Genomic DNA, 21,399 nt, shown 5'->3' with positions numbered 1-21,399 from the left:
CCTGGAGACGCATCACTCGGTGACAGAGCCGCTATTTTTAGGATAATTGCACATTCATCAAAACCCACACGAAGCCTCACCGGCGTTTTATAGAGATCTTAAAATGATGCCGTTAATGAGGAAAAATGTATTCTGGATATGCAACTCCGCAGCTCGCAGGAACCATGAAAAACCGCTGAGCGTCGCCGCCTCCTCCTACAATGCGACGGAAAGTCTACAAGAACCGACTCATCTGTAGATAGAGGTACCGGGACCTAAAACCATCCTGCAAAATGTCCATAGCGGCCGTCACCCAGATCTCCACAGGCGTCTCTATTATTACTATCACCATGGCTATAAGGCTGTGTTCACATGGCACAATTTCTGCTATTCCACTCAAATTCCACACATAAAAGCAGACTGCGTATTTTTCGCAGTTTTGAGGAATTCCTGCAGCATTTCTGTACTTTCAATGGGGGCTCTAAACGGAATTCTGCAAAATTTAAAGACATGTCTTATAATTTTGCAGAATGCAGAATTTCCCAAATTCCGCTGTGTGAACAGGATAGTGTTGAAGTTTATGTACAGTAGATGTTGTGGAATTTCCGAGCGGAAAATTCCTGCAGAACACATTGCAGAAATCCTGCCGTGTGAACATGGCATAAGCATCTGTCTATATGGCTGATTCGCCATGTCTCTATAAGGAACCAGGAAGATCAGGATGAGCAGAATTTCCAGACGAGATCCTGGACTGGATCCCTGAACTTCCTTTTCCATAGACTAGGGCAACATTTCCCAACCAGGGTGCCTTCAGCTGTTGCAAAACTACAAGTCCCAGCATACTGGGAGTTGTAGTTTTGCAACAGTTGGAGTCACTCTGGTTGAGAAACACTGTCGCAGTACAAATTGTGGACCTTCAGCTGTTACAAACTACAACTCCCAGCATGCCTGGACAGTGTTTGGCAGAGTTTGGGAGTAGTAGTTTAGCAACAGCTGGAGGCACCCTGGTTGGGAAACACTATCCCAGTGCAAACTGTGGACCTCCAGTGGCTGCAAAACTACAACTTCCAGCATGCCCGAACAGCGTTTGACTGTTTGGACATGCTGGGAGTTGTAGTTTTGCAACAACTGAAGGCACCCTGATTGGGAAACACTGTCACAGTGCAAACCGCAGACCTCCAGCTGTTGCAAACCTACAGCTCCCAGCATGCTCGGACAGCGTTCTGCTGCCTGGACATGCTGGGAGTTGTAGTTTAGCAACAGCTGGAGGCACTCTGGTTGGGAAATACTGTCCAATGCAAACTGTGGACCTCCAGCTGTTGAAAAAACTACAACTCCCAGCATGCCCAGACAGCCGTTGGCTGTCTGGGCATGCTGGAAGTTGAAGTTTTGCAACAGCTGGAGGCACTCTGGTTGGGAAACAGTGTCCCAGTGCAAACTGTGGGCCTCCAGCTTTTGCAAAACTATAACTCCCAGCATGCCCGGACAGCGTTCCGCTGCCTGGACATGCTGGGAGTTGTAATTTAGCAACAGCTGGAGGCACTCTGGTTGGAAAACACTGTCCCAGTGAAAACTGTTGACTTCCAGCTGTTGCAAAACTACAACTCCCAGCATGCCTGGACAGCGTTTGGCTGTCTGGACATGCTGGGAGTTGTAGTTTTGCAACAGCTGGAGGCACTCTGGTTGGGAAACACTGGAGTAGAGACACCAGATAAGTGCGAGTCCCACCTGACATCTCCATGGAATGACTCCTCCGCCTCTCATATTCTGCTTATTAGGAATTACATTAAAGCAGTAATAACATGAAGCAGCAGGAGGTGGCACTACAGAAGACGGCGGCCGCCACCATGGTATAGAAATTAATATCTGCAAGACTTCACAACCTGCTGTCACCCGCAAGACGCTGAGGATCAATGGACACCACGTCCGATCGTGACACATACACCTAACATTTTTTTTTTTTCATCGTTGTGTAGGGAGTATTAAAGGGATACTCCGGGGGGGGGAACGTCTTCAAATCAACTGGTGCCAGAAAGTTATACAGATTTGTTAATTACTTCTATATAAATATCCTAAACCTTCCAGTATGTTGTCATGCTGTAAGTTGTCGTTTTGCAACAGCTGGAGGCACTTTGGTTGGGAAACACTGCTCTGTATCAAGGGTGTCCAACCTGCATCTATTTAGCTGTTGCCAAACTACAATTCCCAGCATGCCCGGACAGCCGTTGGCACTATACTAAGGCTCTATCAGTGTTTTCCAACCAGAGTGCCTCCAGCTGTTGCAACACTACCATTCTTTGGATGCCCAGACAGTTTTTGGCACTATACAGTGGCTCTATATCAGTGTTTTCAAACCAGGGGGCCTCCAGCTGTTGCAAATCTATCACTACCAGCATGCCCGGACAGCCGTTGGCACTATACTGAGACTCTATATCAGTGTTTTCCAACCAGGGTGCCTCCAGATATTGCAAAACTACCACTCTCAATATGCGCAGACAGTTTTTGGCACTATAATGAGGCTCTATATCAGTGTTTTCCAACCAAGGTGCCTCTAGATATTGCAAAACTACCACTCCCAGCATGCCCAGACAGCCATTGGCACTATACAGTGGCTCTATATCAGTGTTTTCCAACCAGGGGGCCTCCAGCTGTTGCTAAACTAGCACTCCCAGCATGCCCAGAAAGCCATTGACACTATACTGAGGCTCTATATCAATGTTTTCCAACCAGGGTGCCTCCAGCTGTTGCAAAACTACCACTCCCAGCATGCCCAGACAGTTTTTGGCACTCTAATGAGTCTCTAATCGTGTTTTCCAACCAGGGTGCCTGCAGATGTTGCAAAACTACCACTCCCAGCATGCCCGGACAGCCATTGGCTGTCCGGGCATGCGGAGAGTGGTAGTTTTGCAAAAACCAGAGGCACCCTTGTTGGGAAACACTGACATAGAATGTGAATGTGAGTCAGTCAGTCGTAAGTGGCAGCAGGTGCACCGGGGTCCTATGAGGGGGTGCAGGGCCCCCATTTCCTCTATAGCATATTATCCAGGAGGCCGCCGCCACACACAATGTGCTCAGAACCTCAATTAAACCGCGCACGCCTTACTGAGCAGCCAATTATAATGGGAATAAAAGCGAGAGCGCACACAATTCTCAGGGCCGGCGCCGACTAATATTTACACGCAATCGCTCAGCTTTTACGAAGTTCTACAGAACCAATTTGTCTCATTAACCTGAAATTATAAGCGAGAAGGCGAGAATCCTCCAAAGCTGGAGGAAGAGGACGCAAAACAAAAGGGGAGACTGTAATAAAATTCACATCCTACCAAGCAGAAAAAAGAAGATATTAAAAGGCAAAATGGTGAAGAGGAACCGAGGAGCTCACGGGAATACAGAACGGGCGTCACAGCAAAAAAGTGGCGGTTCAGGACCTACCAGTGGGTGATCGGGATGGGGCTTAAAAGGGGTACTCCGGTGGAAAACTATTTTTTTTTTTTAAATCAACTGGTGCCACAAAGTTAAACAGATTTGTAAATTACTTCTATTAAAAAAAACTCTTAATCCTTCCAGTACTTATCAGCTGCTGTATACTACAGAGAAAGTTGTGTGGTTCCTTCTGTCTGACCACAGTGCTCTCTGCTGACACCTCTTTCCGTATCAGGAACCGTCCAGAGCAGCATATGTTTGCTATGTGGATTTGCTCCTACTCTTGACAGTTCCTGACATGGACAGAGGTGTCAGCAGAGAGCACTGTGGGGTCAGACTAAGGGTGCATTCACACTGAGAAATAGGAGAGGAATCCACGCGTAAAAATTCCGCCGCGGAATTTACAGCTTTTTTCCCCCACGCGGAATATAGGGGGAAACAGTTTTTTTAATTTTTTTTTGCTGGACTACAACCAATTTCCCTTTTTATTTTTTTCGTGCAGAATTTATTCGCGAATTTAGCACAAATTTCATGTGTAAAAATGTTTACCATTGACTTCAATGGACTTCTGCTTGAGTATTTCGCAAAAGAAGAATGAACATGTTCTTTCTTCTAGCGGAACGGAATTCCGAGGCGGAATTCTGCAAGCGGAATTTACGCAGTGTGAACAGTGCAGAGTATAATACATTGAAGTCAATGGCAAAGCAGAGGTAAATTATTTCTAAATGGGGAATTCAGGAGGAATTACTCGGGTAATTAAAATAATTTCAGAAAGAAATACAACTTCCTCTGGAGCATACAGCAGCTGAAGGATTGAGATTATTTTAATAGAAATAATTTACAAATCTGTATAACTTTCTGGCACAATTTTATTTTAAATAATTTGCTTTCCACCGGAGTACCCCTTTAAGTGGGAGTGGGAGACAGGAAGTCAGATGTTCACAATATGGAAGGAGACAGGAAGTCAGGTGCACAGAATACTATAGAAGACAGGAAGTCAGGTGCACAGCATACTATAGAAGACAGGAAGTCAGGTGCACAGAATACTATAGAAGACAGGAAGTCAGGTGCACAGAATACTATAGAAGACAGGAAGTCAGCTGCTCACAATACAAAAGGAGACAGGAAGTCAGCTGCTCACAAAACTGAAGGGAACAGGAAAACAGGCACCAACAACACTAAAAACAGGAAGTCAGGTACTTTAAATACTAGAAGAACGGAAGCCAACTGCTCACAATACTAAAGGGAGACAGGAAGTCGGCCATTCACACTACTGAAAGAGACAGGAAGTCAGCCAGTCACAATAATAACAGAAACCGGAATTCAGCGCCTTAGAAAAGAAACAGGAAGTCAGCTGCTTATAACAATAATAAAGAGAGAAAGTCAGGGGCTCACAATAAAAATTGGAAACAAGAAGTCATTGGCTGATAATAGAAACAGGAAGTCATTGGCTGATAATAATAATAGAAACAGGAAGTCATTGGCTGATAATAATAATAGAAGCAGGAAGTCATTGGCTGATAATAATAATAGAAACAGGAAGTCATTGGCTGATAATAATAATAGAAACAGGAAGTCATTGGCTGATAATAATAATAATAATAGAAACAGGAAGTCACTGGATGATGATTAATAGAAACAGGAAGTCACTGGATGATGATTAATAGAAACAGGAAGTCAGCTGCTAACAATAATGAAGGAAATGGGAAGTCAGCAACTAACAAAACTGGAAACATGAAAAAGAAAAAAACTCCAAAAGAAGGCGCTAATCCATAAAGGTCAAAGATGACTATTGTATTAACATAACTGTGTTTTATTAGATTAAAAGACAGTCAGCCAATACATCCATAGCAAGACGCGTTTCGGGTATACTATTACCCTTTCAATTGCAGAAAAACTGAAAAAGAGTAATAGTATACCCGAAACGTGTCTTGCTATGGATGTATTGGCTGACTTTCTTTTAATCTAATAAAGTACGGTTATGTTAATACAATAGTCATCTTTGATCTTTATGGGATAGCGCCTTCTTTTGGAGTTTTTTTTTCTTTTTCACGTTTACTACTGGAAACCGCTGCCACGGCTCCTGGTCAAGCTCCTCCGGCCTGCAATCCCAGGAATACCCCTATTACAGGGGTGATATACTTATATATCTCGATCTACCAGGTGAGAGTCCCCGATTCAGAAGCTCAACCGCTATTCAGTGTATCCACAGGAAACAGGAAGTAAGCAGCTCACAATAATGGAAGTAGGAAATCAGCTTTTTATAATAATAATAATAACAACAAAAAGTCAGAGGCTCACAATAAAAAGTGGAAGCAGGAAGTCAGCTCAAAATAATACTGCAAATAGGAAGTCAGCTGATTATAATAATAGAGACAAAGTCAGGGGCCCACAATAAAAAGTGGAAGCAGGAAGTTATTGGCAGATAATAATAATAGAAACAGGAAGTCATCCGCTGACAATATCAGAAAAAGTAATAAAGGCAGGAAGTCTGGCGATCATACTAATAATAGGAGAGGGAAGGTGGCCAAGTCTGCTGACAGAGAGAAGCCGTGACAGTAGGAAGGACATTGCGGCATTTACTAGAATTGTCACCGGCAGATGACCGACATCTCACCTGCAGTAATCCGGAATTCCTAATCTCACTGAGACTTTAAGTGTAAACTTTCCCCACGGCCCCGACCTCGCTGTTTATTCCGGTCCCATTACCAGTGCACCCCCGCAGGACTGCCATCACCTTCTGTGACTAGGGAGGAAAACAGCCAAGGTATTTTTAGAAAGGCAAAGCCAGAACCCTGAGAGGTGTCAATCACCCCCCCCCCCCCCCCCCTGCGCTAGTCAGGAGACTCCAAATAACCATATCAGCATCTTCAATATTAACCCTTCTCTAGCTGATGAGGTCACTACAATCTGAGAAGCACTGTATGTGTGTGTGTACAGTCTAAAGTGGGTGTGCAATCACACGAGACAATAGATGACAGAGATGGCACTCACCAAAAGGGCCTTCTTTATCCAAATTTTGCGGTGCATACAGACAAGGGCAGGTAAAAGTGAGAGGGCAGGGGCGTCCGTTGGACGCCCCTGCCCTCTCACTTTTACCTGCCCTTGTCTGTATGCACTGCAAAATTTGAATAAAGAAAACCCTTTTGGTGAGCGCTGTTGCTTTCGGTAGTGGGGTGAAGTTGGGGTAAGAGGATAGGGTTGTAAAGAAGGATTAGGGCCGCAGGAAATTGGTGAAATCTATAAACCAAATTTAAAGGGGCATTGTCAGATCCAAAAACTTTTTATATGTTGTTACTGACGACCTTTTGTAATACGGTTGTTTAAATTTTTTTGAATATTTAATAAAGAAAATGGTTTCTGAAAATCCTACCACTAGGGGTCCCCATACCTACTGGGACACTAACCAGTCCTGGAGTAGCATCAGGCTTGTCCATGAGTCATAGAGAAGAGATGAGTCATGGACAAGACTGCATGAGCAGACACACCAATCCCCTCTCACCACAAGGGAGGGACACGCCCCCTCCCACCACACACCAATCACCTCCCACCACCACAAGGGAGGAACACGTCCCCCTCCCACCACCACAAGGGAAGAACACGTCCCCCTCCTACCACACACTAATCACCTCCCACCACCACAAGGAAGGAACATGTACCCCTCCTACCACACACCAATCACCTCCCACGACCACAAGGGAGGAACATGTCCCCCTCCAAACAAACACCAATCACCTCCCACCACCACAAAGGAGGAACACGCTCCCCTCCTACCACACAGCAATCACCTCCCACCACCACAAGGAGGGACACGCCCCCTCCTACCACACACCAATCACCTCCAACCACCACAAGGAGGGACACGACCCCTCCCACCACACACCAATCATCTCCCACCACCACAAAGGAGGAACACGCCCCCTCCCACCACACACCAATCACCTCCCACCACCACAAAGGAGGAACACGCTCCCCTCCTACCACACACCAATCCCCTCCTACCACCACAAGGAGGGACACGACCCCTCCCACCACACACCAATCATCTCCGACCACAAGGAAGGGAAACACCCCCTCCAACCACACACCAATCCACCCCCTCCAACCACACACCAATTGCCTCCCACCACCACAAGGGACACGCCCCCTCCCACCACACACTAATCGTCTCCCACCACCACAAGGGACAAGCCCCCTTCCCCTGAGAGGATTTCTAACACTGTGAGCTAATGAAAAGAGGGATTGTTGTTAATAATATAAATATGTTGTTGTTAATAAATCACCTCCCACCACCACAAGGGAGGAACACGTCCCCCTCCCACCACCACAAGGGAGGAACACGTCCCCCTCCTACCACACACTAATCACCTCCCACCACCACAAGGAAGGAACATGTCCCCCTCCTACCACACACCAATCACCTCCCACGACCACAAGGGAGGAACATGTCCCCCTCCAAACAAACACCAATCACCTCCCACCCACCACCACAAAGGAGGAACACGCTCCCCTCCTACCACACACCAATCATCTCCCACCACCACAAAGGAGGAACACGCCCCCTCCTACCACACACCAATCACCTCCCACCACCACAAAGGAGGAACACGCTCCCCTCCTACCACACACCAATCCCCTCCTACCACCACAAGGAGGGACACGACCCCTCCCACCACACACCAATCATCTCCGACGACAAGGAAGGGAAACACCCCCTCCAACCACACACCAATCCACCCCCTCCAACCACACACCAATTGCCTCCCACCACCACAAGGGACACGCCCCCTCCCACCACACACTAATCGTCTCCCACCACCACAAGGGACAACCCCCTTCCCCTGAGAGGATTTCTAACACTGTGAGCTAATGAAAAGAGGGATTGTTGTTAATAAATATAGGTGATAGAGGCATAAAAATTAGAAGAATATGATCAGGATTAGGGACTGAGTGACAATTTTTCTTTTTTTTTCTTTTTGTGGGATCTGACAGGTACCCTTTAAATAATTTCAGTCCCCATTTTCAATAAAAGTCTTTATAGATGAAGGGAATCTTATAGCCTGGTATTACATATCAGGCACCTCTGGCGGATCCTCGGACGCTCTATAAGACACAGGAAGCGTTTGATTTGGTAATGAACTTAATCATTTATTATAATGGCTTCCATCACTTCGGGCCAAACACGACTTCCAGAAATTGATTGGAAATTAATTTCCTTTTGTGTATGATAGGAAATGTATTATTTTTACATTTATAACACTTTATAATCATTATGGATACGTTACTAAAACCGTCGCCGAGCAAAGCAATATCAGTTTTATGCTCAGTCTTACAGGAAATGCGCAACGTGAGGGCATTCGATAAAATACTCTAATAAATAAGGATGGTAAAACATAAGAAGGAATTAAAATATTAAATAAGATAACATAATAAAATTAGAAATCACATTAAAGCCATAAAATGTAAAATTATAAAACACTAAAAAAAATTGCAAAAAAAAAACCAAAAAACCTAAAGTATTAGAAAAGATAACGTAAGAAAATTAGAAACCATCTGTAAATTATAAAACACTAAAAAAAATTGCAAAAAAAAATTTGAAAATGGTAGAAAAGATAAAATATTAAAACATAGTAGAACAGATATGATATATATAAGTATTATGGAAGAAATAGAGAGAAAAGATACAATAATATAAAAAAAAATTAATAAAATTTTTTAATATCATATAAAAAAGATAAAAATACAATAATGTATGAAAGGGCTAATTCTGGATTTAATTAAAAAAAAATTATAAAAATGAAAAAAATAAAACAGCTGATTTCTTAAAAAAATAAAAAACAGCTCCACCCCTGTTCTCAGGCTGTGTGTGGTATTGCAGCTCAGTTTTACAGAAGTGAAAGGAGCCATTTGTAATACTACACACAACCTGAGGACAGGGGTGGTGCTGTTTTGGAAGAAATTAGTTCTGTTTATCTATTTCTGGACAATCCCTTTAAAGGGGTACTCCGCCCCTAGACATCTTATCATAAGACATAAGATGTCTGATCGTGGGGGGGTCCGGCCGCAATCTCCGGCGCAGCACCCCAGTCATTCAGTGCATGGCGCAAAGTCTGCTGCGTGCTGGATGGCTGATGCCACAGCAGTCACGCCCCCTCCATTCATATCTATTGGAGGAGGCGTGATGGCTAGTAGACATGTACATAGAGGGGGTGTGGCGTGATGTCACAAACACAGAAACTCCAAGCTTCCATGTTCAGAACGCTGAGGTTAAAGAGGTATTCCAGGCTAAAACTTATATATATCAACTGGCTCCGGAAAGTTAAACAGATTTGTAAATTACTTCTATTAAAAAATCTTAATCCTTCCAATAGTTATTAGCTTCTGAAGTTGAGTTGTTGTTTTCTGTCTAACTGCTCTCTGATGACTCACTTCCCGGGAGCTGTGCAGTTCCTATGGGGATATTCTCCCATCATGCACAGCTCCCGGGACGTGACATCATCATTGAGCCATTAGACAGAAAACTTCAGAAGCTAATAACTATTGGAAGGATTAAGATTTTAGAAGTAATTTACAAATCTGTTTAACTTTCCGGAGCCAGTTGATATATATAAAAAAAAGGTTTTGCCTGGAATACCCCTTTAAGAAAATAAAAGAGAAATATTTTAAATAAAACTCAAATTAAAGGTACAAAAAAAATAAAAACATAAAATACATGAAGATACAATATATAATCCAAAAATAAAAATATAAACCTATACAAAGTAGATGCAGCTGAGTTGTAATACCACACACAGTCTGTATGGACAGGTAGGGCGCTGTTGTATATATATTTTAAAAAAAATTCTAATCAAAGGGGCTATCTAGGAATAGAAAAACTGAGCTACTTTCTTTCAAAAAACACTTCCCGTCTGTCTCCAGGTTGGGTGTGATTCTGCAGCTCAGTTCCATTGAAGTGAATGGACCCAAGTTGTAATACCACACCCAACCTGGAGACAGACGTGGAGCTGTTTTTGAAAGAAATTATCTGTGTTTTCTTATCCCTGGATAACCCCTTTAAGATTTCAAATAAAATACAAGATAAAGTTATCAAAAAAAAAAAAATTATATAGAAAACACTAATTAAAATAATTCAAAACTAAAAAAAGTAATAAAAACCAATAATAATATAGTAAATTAAAGGGGTTATCCAGGAAAAAAAAATGTTTTATATATCAACTGGCGTCACGAGCTCCCAGCATCGGCTCTGGCGTTCGGAACAGTTTGTTCCAAATGCTGAGCAGCGGAGTACCCCTTTAAGGGGACAAATAAGGACTAGGATCAAACATTAGAATATTACACACTTACAGTTTAGTATTTAAAGGGGTATTCCAGGGGAAAAAAAAAATATATTATAAAATATATCAAATGGCTCCAGAAAGTTAAACAGATTTGTAAATTACTTCTATTAAAAAGTCTTAATCCTTTCAGTACTTATGAGCTGCTGAAGTTGAGTTGTTCTTTTCTGTCTAAGTGCTCTCTGATGACATCTGTCTCGGGAACCGCCCAGTTTAGAAGCAAATCCCCATAGCAAACCTCTTCTACTCTGTCCAGTTCCTGAGACAAGCAGAGATGTCAGCAGAGAGCACTGTTGCCAGACAGAAAACAACTCAACTTTTGCAGCTCATAATTATTGAAAGGATTAAGATTTTTTAATAGAAGTAATTTACAAATCTGTTTCACTTTCTGGAGCCAGTTGATATAAAAATATTTTTTTTTCCCCCTGGAATACCCCTTTATATACTAAACTGTAAGTGTGTTATATTCTAATGTTTGATCCTAGTCCTTATTTGTCCCCTTAAAGGGGTACTCCGCTGCTCAGCATTTGGAACAAACTGTTCCGAACGCCAAAGATGGTGCTGGGAGCTCGTGACGTCACGACCCGCCCCCCTCAAAGCAAGTCTATGGGAGGGGGCGTGTCACGCCCCCTCCCATAGACTTGCATTGAGGAGGCGGGGCTATGACATCACAAGCACTCGGCGTCTGCTCCAGCATGAGCTGAGCCGCAGAGTACCCCTTTATCATTGTAAAGGTGCTGTGGAATTTGTTGTTTGCTATAAAATATTATGATTATTATTTAATAATAAAAAAAAAAAAAAAAAAAAATTACAAAATAAAATGCTAATTTATATAATAAAAAAATAAAATATTGTATAAATAAAATGCACAAAAAGTTTGTAAGAAAAACAAATAACTAATTATCCTTAATTAATCCTTAATTATGATTATTAATAATAATAATAATAATAAATAATAATAATATTTATTATTATTATAATCTATAAAGAATAATAACAATAATACATATTAATTTAAATATGATTATTTTTTATTATAAAAAAAAATTTTTTTTTAAATAATATTTAAAGCGATAAACTTTTTGGAAATTTTATTTTTTTTCTTCTAAGAAGCGCGACATCAGCCCGGAGCGACACGTGAAAGGAGAAAACGGTGCAATGTTCCTTTATGTTTTTTGTCCCATGTACCAAGACAAGCGGAGTAGAACGTCCCCCCGTTTCCCATTCTCACCCCCCCCCCCCCACCTCCCTCCGCTCGGATGATGTCATCTCGCAGGAATCTGCGTGCAGCTGGTCGCTTCTGAAAAGAACAGATCACGGATCGAAAAGACTTGGCCTTGTATATTCACCCCGCGTCTCCGCTCTGCACACAAACATTTATCTTCCGCCTAATTTCATTATTTTTTTCCGTTTTTTTTATTGTCTTTTTTTGTGTGCGTGTTGTTGTTTTTTTCCCCTCTATTCTTCCTATGAGTACAAAACCCAAATGCAGCGTCCGACGACCCCCGAACAAAAAGAAAGCGAAACGACAAAACATATAAGTAAAAATAAAGAAGTTTTTCAAGTTTTCGCCGCACTTTCTCAGGCCGCCATATCAATACACAAAGGCCGGAGAATGGAAGTGATTATGAGGCTGTGACGCGGCGCGGATCTGGCGCAGCTTTTCTGTGGTTTATTATTTTGTCTCCGTAATCTTTTTCCTTTTATTCCCGGAGCCTTTAGAAGGGATCAGACAAAGGATGCGGATATCCAAACCATATGCGCCCCCCCCCCCCCTTATAGATAAAGGCCCCAACTCAATATCCTCACCAGTGATTATGACACCAATAAACTCCGGTACATTATACCTGTATAACGCTCCGGTCCTGACATCATGACCCCCCGTCTTTGTCTATTGGGGTGATAATGTACAGCAGACTCCGGCGCGCTCGCTTTGATCTGGATTCCACCCTTTAAAGTGTCGTGGAAATCCCTGGGTGACTTGTAATTTCCTTATGACTTCCAGAAGGCGATATGTCGCTATTTATATATTAAATTGTCCCCGGGAGTCGTGCGCGAGCAGCTGGTGTCGCTCATACGTGATAAATGTTTCCCGTATGGAGCGCAACCTGCAAACCGCACAGGGCCGCGTCTTATGTTCACGTACTTTAGAATCATTACTGTGAAATTCTGCATCCACCGGAACGCCTCCGGATTGTCAGAATATCTGGACTCCAAACCGCTGCAAAAACTACAATTCCCAGCATGCAAAAATACAACTCCCAGCATGGCCCGGACAGCCAACGGCTGTCCGGGCATGCTGGGAGTTGTAGTTTTGCAACAGCTGAAGGCACACAGGTTGGGAAACACATCCTAGTGTCCAGGCATGCTGGGAGTTGTAGTTTTGCTATATCTGGTTGGGTGTTTGGACATGCTGGGATTTGTAGTTTACAATATCTGGTTGGCTGTTTGGGCATGCTGGGAGTTGTAGTTTACAATATCTGGTTGGCTGTCTGGGCATGCTGGGAGTTGTAGTTCTTCAATATCTGGTTGGCGGTCTGGGAATGCTGGGAGTTGTAGTTTTGCAATATCTGGTTGGCTGTTTGGGCATGCTGGGAGTTGTAGTTTTTCAATATCTGGTTGGCGTTCTGGGCATGCTGGGAGTTGTAGTTTTGCAATATCTGGTTGGCTGTCTGGGCATGCTGGGAGTTGTAGTTTTGCAATATCTGGTTGGCTGTTTGGGCTTGCTGGGAGTTGTAGTTTTGCAATATCTGGTTGGCTATCTGGGCATGCTGGGGGTTGTAGTTTTGCAATATCTGGTTGGCTGTTTGGGCTTGCTGGGAGTTGTAGTTTTGCAATATCTGGTTGGCTGTCTGGGAATGCTGGGAGTTGTAGTTTTGCAATATCTGGTTGGCTATCTGGGCATGCTGGGAGTTATAGTTTTGCAACAGCTGAAGGCAAACTGGTTGGAAAACACTTCCCAGTGTCAGGGCATGCTGGGAGTTGCAGTTTTGCAATATCTGGTTGGCTGTTTGGGCATGCTGGGAGTTGTAGTTTTGCAACACCTAGAGGTCCACAGTTTGGAGACCACGGCTGTAGACAAATGACACTGGACCTGTCATTCACACATAACCTATGTAACAATCAAGTTACAGTATTTTCCTCTAATCCAACCCGGAATACTGTGGTCACATGCTGGATTAGAAGGATTTAGAAGGATCTGATGCCGGTGTAATGAAATTACACAGATATACAGAATACTTAAAGGAACATTAACTCTAGAAAATATGGCTACAATCTACAAACACACAACTTTTGTCTGGCCCGATAAAAACGCCCCCTCATTGTCCTCCTATATGACGCAGTTTTTTGTGACTTTTTATTTTTTTCCCCAAAATATGAGTATAGGTGTTTCTTCTTTTGCCCCTTAGCCCTTGCGTTTTTCTCATCACAGGTCATGTGATTCATGAGTTTTTAGCAGCAAATATTTCTGCCGCGGAAACCCCGATTCCGGCGCCCAGAGAAAGAATAGTCATATTTATTCTTTCTGCAGAATCTGCTCGGAAACGCATTGCCGTCTATGAGACTGTGCATACCGTCTTTCCCTGAGCGATTCCAGCGCCTGCTGGATCATTCATATATGCTGAATGTCCGCCTGTATTGTCCGGGACAGACAATTCGCCCATTTTCGGCCGTGTGAACATGGCCTACGGGAGGAGAAACATGACAAAAACATCATAAAAGGATAAAAGAAATAAATAAAACACCAAACGCCACATGGGTTCAGGGTCTCATATCTGGTTGCGGTGTTATTGGCCCCAAAAAACGTATTGCGGCAAGAATGGCTTTTTAGAGTATTTTTTTTAAAGAAAAATATAGTGATTAAAGGGGTACTCCGGTGAAAAACTATTTGTAAATTACTTCTATTAAAAAATCTTAATCCTTCCAGTACTTATCAGCTGCTATATGCTCCACAGGAAGTTGTTTAGCTCTTTCCAGTCTGACCACAGTGCTCTCTGCTGACACCTCAGTCAATGTCAGGAACTGTCCAGAGTAGGAGCAAATCCCTATAGCAAACCTCTCCTGCTCTGGACAGTTCCTGACATGGACAGAGGTGTCAGCAGAGAGCACTGTGGTCAGACAGGAAAGAACTACACAACTTCCTGTGGAGCATACAGCAGCTGATAAGTACTGGAAGGATTAAGATTTTTTAATAGAAGTGATTTACAATTTTTTTTTTAACATTCTGGCACCGGTTGATTTAATAAAAAAAAAAAAAAAAAACATTTCTTCACTGGAGTACCCCTTTAAGATAAAAAAAATTCATGGTCTGCACATGGCCAGAAGGAGCACAGCGGCGTGGAGACAATATGGTGGCACTGGGATTCTAAGCGGTATCCGCGCTTAATAATGTCTCTATATTTTCTCGTGTTTTACGTCGTGGCTCCTTTAAGACATTCTTGCTGCTCTCAGGGTCTTATCGCAAATCCCAGAATAATGCGATTGTGATTCCTCCGCGTATATGGGACGTCACCAAGCGGAGACCGCGCATTCCGTAAAAAAGTAAGACGCTTCTGCGCTGATCTCCCGGAGATGAGATTTCGGGAAGCCTCAGATGAAGGGACACATTTCTTTTGTTGCGCGGTTCATCCGGGTGCGGAGTTCCCAGGGTTATAATCTCCTCCCCCCCCCCCCCCCCCCCACAAACAAATACAAGAGAATAAAGAGAATAATCAATCAATGCCGAGAGAAGGGGGCGAGTGGGGGGATGGAGGGGGGGGGTTGTTTATTTCGGGGGTCACTATAGTTAATATGTAGAATTTCGAAAGCTTTATTAAAAGTAACAAGGGCGACTGACGGATCTGGGATTGATGGGTGAACCCCACAGGTCTCAGGGGTGACTTCTAGAGACAAAAATTGGCGCCGATTAATCGCTATGTGCACAATCTATGGTGCGGAGTAATGGTGTTGCTGATAATATAATAAAATAATAATAATATTATCACTATTAATTATTATTATTATTATTGTAATTATTATTATTATATCATATTATTAATTATTATTATGTATTTTTATAGCGAACCTGGTGGCGGTTTTCCAGGTGTCAACACTATTGCAGAACTGCCAGCTGAACTTTTGCTGTTGCAAAACTACAACTCCCAGCATGCCCGGACAGCCGTTGGCTGTCCGGGCATGCAGGGAGTTGTAGATTTGCAACAGCTGGAGGCACACTGGTTTGGAAACACTGAGATACAGGAATAGAGATAAAAAGAATATACCAATGACTTGTGTGCCTCCAGCTGTTGCAAAACTACAACTACCAACAATCTATGTTATGTATTTATTATTATTATTTCACAATAATCATACTTTATTATTTTTTCTTCATCATATTATTAATAATATCATACTTTATTATTTTTTTTATTATTATTAATAATAATATGAATAAGAAAAATGATAAAGTATGATTATTGTGATAATAATAATATATTATTATTATTATTATTATTAATAATAATGATATGAAGAAGAATTGTGATATAATAATAATAATATGAAGAAGAATGATTATTGTGATATAATAATATTATATTATTATTATTAATAATAATAATAATAATAATAAGAATTGTGATATAATAATACTTCATTATTATTAATAATAATATGAAGAAGAAAAATAATAAAGTATGATTATTGTGATATAATAATCATTTATTATTATAATTATTATGTATTTTATAGCGCCCCTGGTGGCGTTTTTCATGTGTCAGTGATACTGCAGAACCGCCATTGAAGAGGACAAGTGTTACAGGTGCAAGGATAACAGTGTTCCCCGACCAGGGTGCCTCCAGCTATTGCAAAACCACAACTTCCAGCATGCCCGGACAGCCGAAGGCTCCAGCAACAGCTGGAGGCACACTGGTTGGGAAACACGGAGATACAGATGCAGAGAATATACCAATGACTAGACACATTTGCCAATCAGTACTGTGGGAAAGCTGGGTGATCGGCAGTGATAGAGCTGTAATGGCGGCCATTAAAGATTTTTTTTTTTTCAGCCATCACTCAAGAAGTGAGTTTGTTACAATGTATCAGTCTGGAGTGGTCGCAATTGTAACAAGCCCTCAGCCTTCAGCTGTCCGGGCATGCTGGGAGTTGTAGTTTTGCTGCCGCTGGAGGCCCCCTGATTGGGAAACACTGGTTTAGATCATAGCTGGACTGTTTGGCACATTCACGTGATGCCAGGTGCCCGCCTGCACGCCCGACTACTTCTCCATTTTTCTCTCCAGCCGCTGGACAGAGACTTTTCCCGAAAGACGCCATAAATCTCGCCGCCGCAGACAGACTCCGAGAGGCGACGGCTTCAATTTATAACGTCAATTTGTTGCAAATGATATTTTATGGGTGTTATCCACGTGCTGCTCAGGAGTCGAAAACTAAATTAAAACGTATTACAGCATCCAGCTATTGGCAAAACAGCCCTGCCGGGCCGCGTAACGTGTTTAATGCGGCTTGTAGAGCAATTTATCCCCCCTCCCCCCCCCCCCCCATCCTGTAATTCCGAATCCAAAACTTCCAGCGTCTCTGATAGAAACAAGAAACACTTGTGCGGCCCTGGATACGGCTAACAAGATTATTCCACAGCAACAGACGCTTGGGAAAAGAGAGAAGAAGAAGGCGGCTGCGAAATCTGCTCTGGGACAAACACAATCCAATCCTGGACCCCGAGACCAAACAGAATGCAGCAAATGGGATCGGCTATTATAGCGCCCCCCTCCCTTCAAGAGGATAACAGCCATGTCTGACAAGTTCTTATATATTCTATTCAGCTTTACTGGTTGGTGTTTCCCAATCAGGGTGCCTCCAGCTGTTGCAAAACTACAACTCCCAGCATGCCTTCATAGCCTTCATCATAATACTTCCTTCGGTAACCCATCTCCTTCTTTACCCACCCTTTCATCTGTAGCCTTGTCTTCATCAGCAGTAGCAGTGCTTAGTGTAACCCCTTCCTTTATGTACACAATGCTGCCTTCTGTATCTAATCTAGTCCTCCACCCTCAGTTTAGTATGCTGACTTGTGTTTAAGAAAGAAAGTACGGAGGGTCCAGCACTTTGTTGCAAGCAGCTTTATTGAAGATACATCACACCATAAAAACGACAGTCTCTTTCTTCAATATTGGATGCCTTGCCGGGCACCGGTCCGTACACCGTACATGAGGGAAGGTGAGCTGGATCACTCATTTGTTTGTTGACTTGTGTTTAGCAGTAGTTCAGTACTTGGTGTAACCCCTTCCTTTATGTACACAGTGCTGCCTTCTGTATCTATTCTCCTCATGCATCCTGCTTTTAGTTTGCTGACTTCAGCAGTAGTTCAGTGCTCAGTGTTACCCCTCTTTTTATGTACACAGTGCTGCCTTCTGTATCTAATCTCCTGCTCCACCCTCCATTTAGTCTGCTGACTTGTATATGGCAGTAGTTTAGTGCTTAGTGTCACCCTATCCTTGCTGTGCTGCTGATTCTTTTCTTTCTACTCCTATAGCATCTTGCAAAGTAGTGTACTGTGTAAATCATCTCCTAGCACAGTGACAGCCTGTTCAGTACAGTGCACTTTTACCAGCACTAGGTCATGGTATAACAAAGGTTGGCTGGGCAACTAAGGGAGGAAGTGCCTGTGTGTGTACTACTGGCAAACATCCCAGCTCTGGCTCTGCCCCCTGAAATGTAGAGCATGAGAAATAGCTATGCACCATAGAGGAGGCACTGAGAGCACTCGCACCACCTTGTCACCACTATGTAAGGTGAATCTAACATATCCAGGCAGGTTTATGAAAATCTTCAGAAATGACAGGAACATTTCTAAGTAGCTGCTTTACAACATGTTACATCTGTGATCTGAAATCGCACCAGCCCCCTCCCCCCCCTCCCCCTCCAGACCGGGATGGAAGGATTTTTCGCTTCCAGGAGAACGTTCAATATTCCTCTTTTCCTTTTTTCCACGGCAATAATAGGTAATAAAGCGCGGAGACAATTTACATGGAGATTCGGCTCAGGGTGGATGCAGCGCGCAGTGAAGTGATCGGCGTCCTGCCCTTCTCCCGCTTCAGCTGCTGTAATGTTAATTCTCATAATATAATTTGTCTTATTTATTGCTTCAATTATGGGAGATAATCCCAGAAATACAATTCCACAATAATCTGCCACCATTTCCATAGTAATTGATCTTTTATTTATTGCACCGGAGAAGCGCTCTGTGAGCAGCGCTATTATTTCAGATTGCTTCTTTAATAGCGGCATTAAGTAAAGCCCCCGGCATTACGGAAAATAATCACAAGGCCTTCGAGGTGCAGATATCAAATCCGAGCTGCTATCCGGCCACCACCGCGCTAAAGAGTAAAATTGGATCGTCATAAGAGGACAGAAGGAGAGGGTTACCCCAACCTGCGGTCAGCGCGGCCTCAGAGGTCGCCATGTTGGCTCCATTCCTGCACTGTACGATCGGATGCGACAAGGGACGACTGCGGCCGCTGTCTCCTATACTAAAGCCTGAGACACGGGAGCGAAAACGCAGATTGCTTACACAAGTATGGAGAATACGTCTGTGGGTTTTTACCAATTGACTGAAAATACTGCGTCTATACGCCATGTGCCGCAAGTCCACCATACAAGGAATCTACCAGGGAACAACATGGTCTTCCCTACTCTGCCGCCTATAGACCCCATGGCCTTGCCCACCCTGATCACCCACCAATCCCAACACCTTTCTTCCCATCCTATTTACCTGACAAGTCATGTGATCAGTGCCATCTCCCCTTCTTTCCTATATTACCTCATATAAAAATCCCCAACATTGCCTTTCCTGGGGCCACTTTGACATCTTTAGGGTACCTATGGCACCACATGGACCACCTATGCCAACCTGATGGGCCACATGGACCTCCTATGCCTACCTAATGGGCCACATGGACCTCCTATGGCTACCTGTGGGGCCACATGGACCTCCTATGGCTACCTGTGGGGCCACATGGACCTCCTATGGCTACCTGTGGGGCCACATGGACCTCCTATGGCTACCTGTGGGGCCACATGGACCTCCTATGGCTACCTGTGGGGCCACATGGACCTCCTAGGGCTACCTGTGGGGCCACATGGTCCTCCTATGGCTACCTGTGGGGCCACATGGTCCTCCTATGGCTACCTGTGGGGCCACATGGACCTCCTATGGCTACTTGATGGGCCACATGGGCCTCCTATGCCTACTTGATGGGCCACATGGGCCTCCTATGCCTACTTGATGGGCCACATGGGCCTCCTATGCCTACCCATGGGGCCACATGATCCTCTAATGGCTACCCATGGGGCCACATGCACCTCCTATGCCTACTTGATGGGCCATATGGACCTCCTATGCCTACCCGTGGGGCCACATGGACCTCCTATGCCTACCCGTGGGGCCATATGAACCTCTTATGCCTACCTGATGGGCCACATGCACCTACTATCGCTACCTGTGGGACCACATGAACCTCTTATGGCTACCCGTGGGGCCACATGGACCTTCTATGGGCTACCTGTGGGGCCACATGAACCTCTTATGGCTACCCGTGGGGCCACATGGACCTTCTATGGGCTACCTGTGAAGCCTTATTGGCTACTTGTATGGCTACATAGACTTCTTATGGCTACCTGTGGGAACCTTTGCCCTCTCCCCATACAGTCCCGCTGAGGTCAATAGAAGCACTGCCAGCTTCAGTAAGACATATGGAAAGTAATATTAATAAAGTGCACTAAGGTCACATGACCACAGTGCCAGCACCCACTATTACCCAGCTTCCCACATACCCTGAATGGCATAATGATCTAAATGTATATATTCACTTTCTCCTACTGTCTTGTCGGCTCTGCATTAGTCCACACTGCAGTGCTGGCATTCTATTCATGCATCAGGAGACTCAGGATGAACACAGGAAGACTATAGCTCTATACGGAAATGCTCCCTGCATTGATACCAGGTAACAGGACCGCGTGATCTTAGAGCAGCATTTTCTAAAGAGTGCGCCTCCAGCTGTTGCAAAACTACAACTCTCAGCATGCCCAGACAGCCGAAGGCTGTCTGGGCATGCTGGGAGTTGTAGTTTTGCAACAGCTGGAGATACACGGTTTGGAAAACACTGTCTTAGCGGTTACTTGAGATTGTAGTATTCACATTCCTGAACCTTGTAGGATCTTCATAGAAGAAACCATGCGCCCCCCGTACAACGCAGCCTGCGAGCGGAGGTCCAATCAGCCATCGCAGCCCCTTTTTGTTCAGGATCCCCCATTACCCATGATGCACGGCGGAGATAGGTGACCCACCCTGTCCTTCAACGCTCCCAGTGTTTGACAAGCCAAAGAATTGCCAATGAGGCCCCCAATTTGCAGGACAATGGGCCAAGTTGTTGCGGAGGATCCCGGGTCCCTAATGCGCCGTGCAGGCTCTATAGAGAGACTCCATAATGTGTCTGTGTTAATTCTTCCCAGCGGCAGCGGCGGGGCGCAGTGAATGGAGCCCAGCGCCCCGCTCCATTAACTCTTTCCCAGGCCGCTCTCCTTTCTAATGTTTGTAAATAGACATTACACTGTGTCAATCCCGAGCGTTCCGAGGGGACGAGATGCAAATGAGCAAAAGGGAAAAGAG

The 21,399-nt window shown here is 44.0% G+C and overlaps 1 protein-coding gene across 7 annotated transcripts in view; it reads right to left on the bottom strand.

Annotated features, from left to right (window-relative positions):
- Positions 1-21,399, bottom strand: part of SEMA5B (semaphorin 5B) — a 404,742-nt gene that overhangs the window by 239,751 nt on the left and 143,592 nt on the right. The window lies entirely within an intron of this gene.

Source organism: Hyla sarda, chromosome 8 (genome assembly GCF_029499605.1).
Source record: "Hyla sarda isolate aHylSar1 chromosome 8, aHylSar1.hap1, whole genome shotgun sequence".
NCBI lineage: Eukaryota > Metazoa > Chordata > Amphibia > Anura > Hylidae > Hyla > Hyla sarda.
Note: the sequence above shows the minus strand (reverse complement) of the source record. Positions and strands in the feature narration are given on the sequence as shown.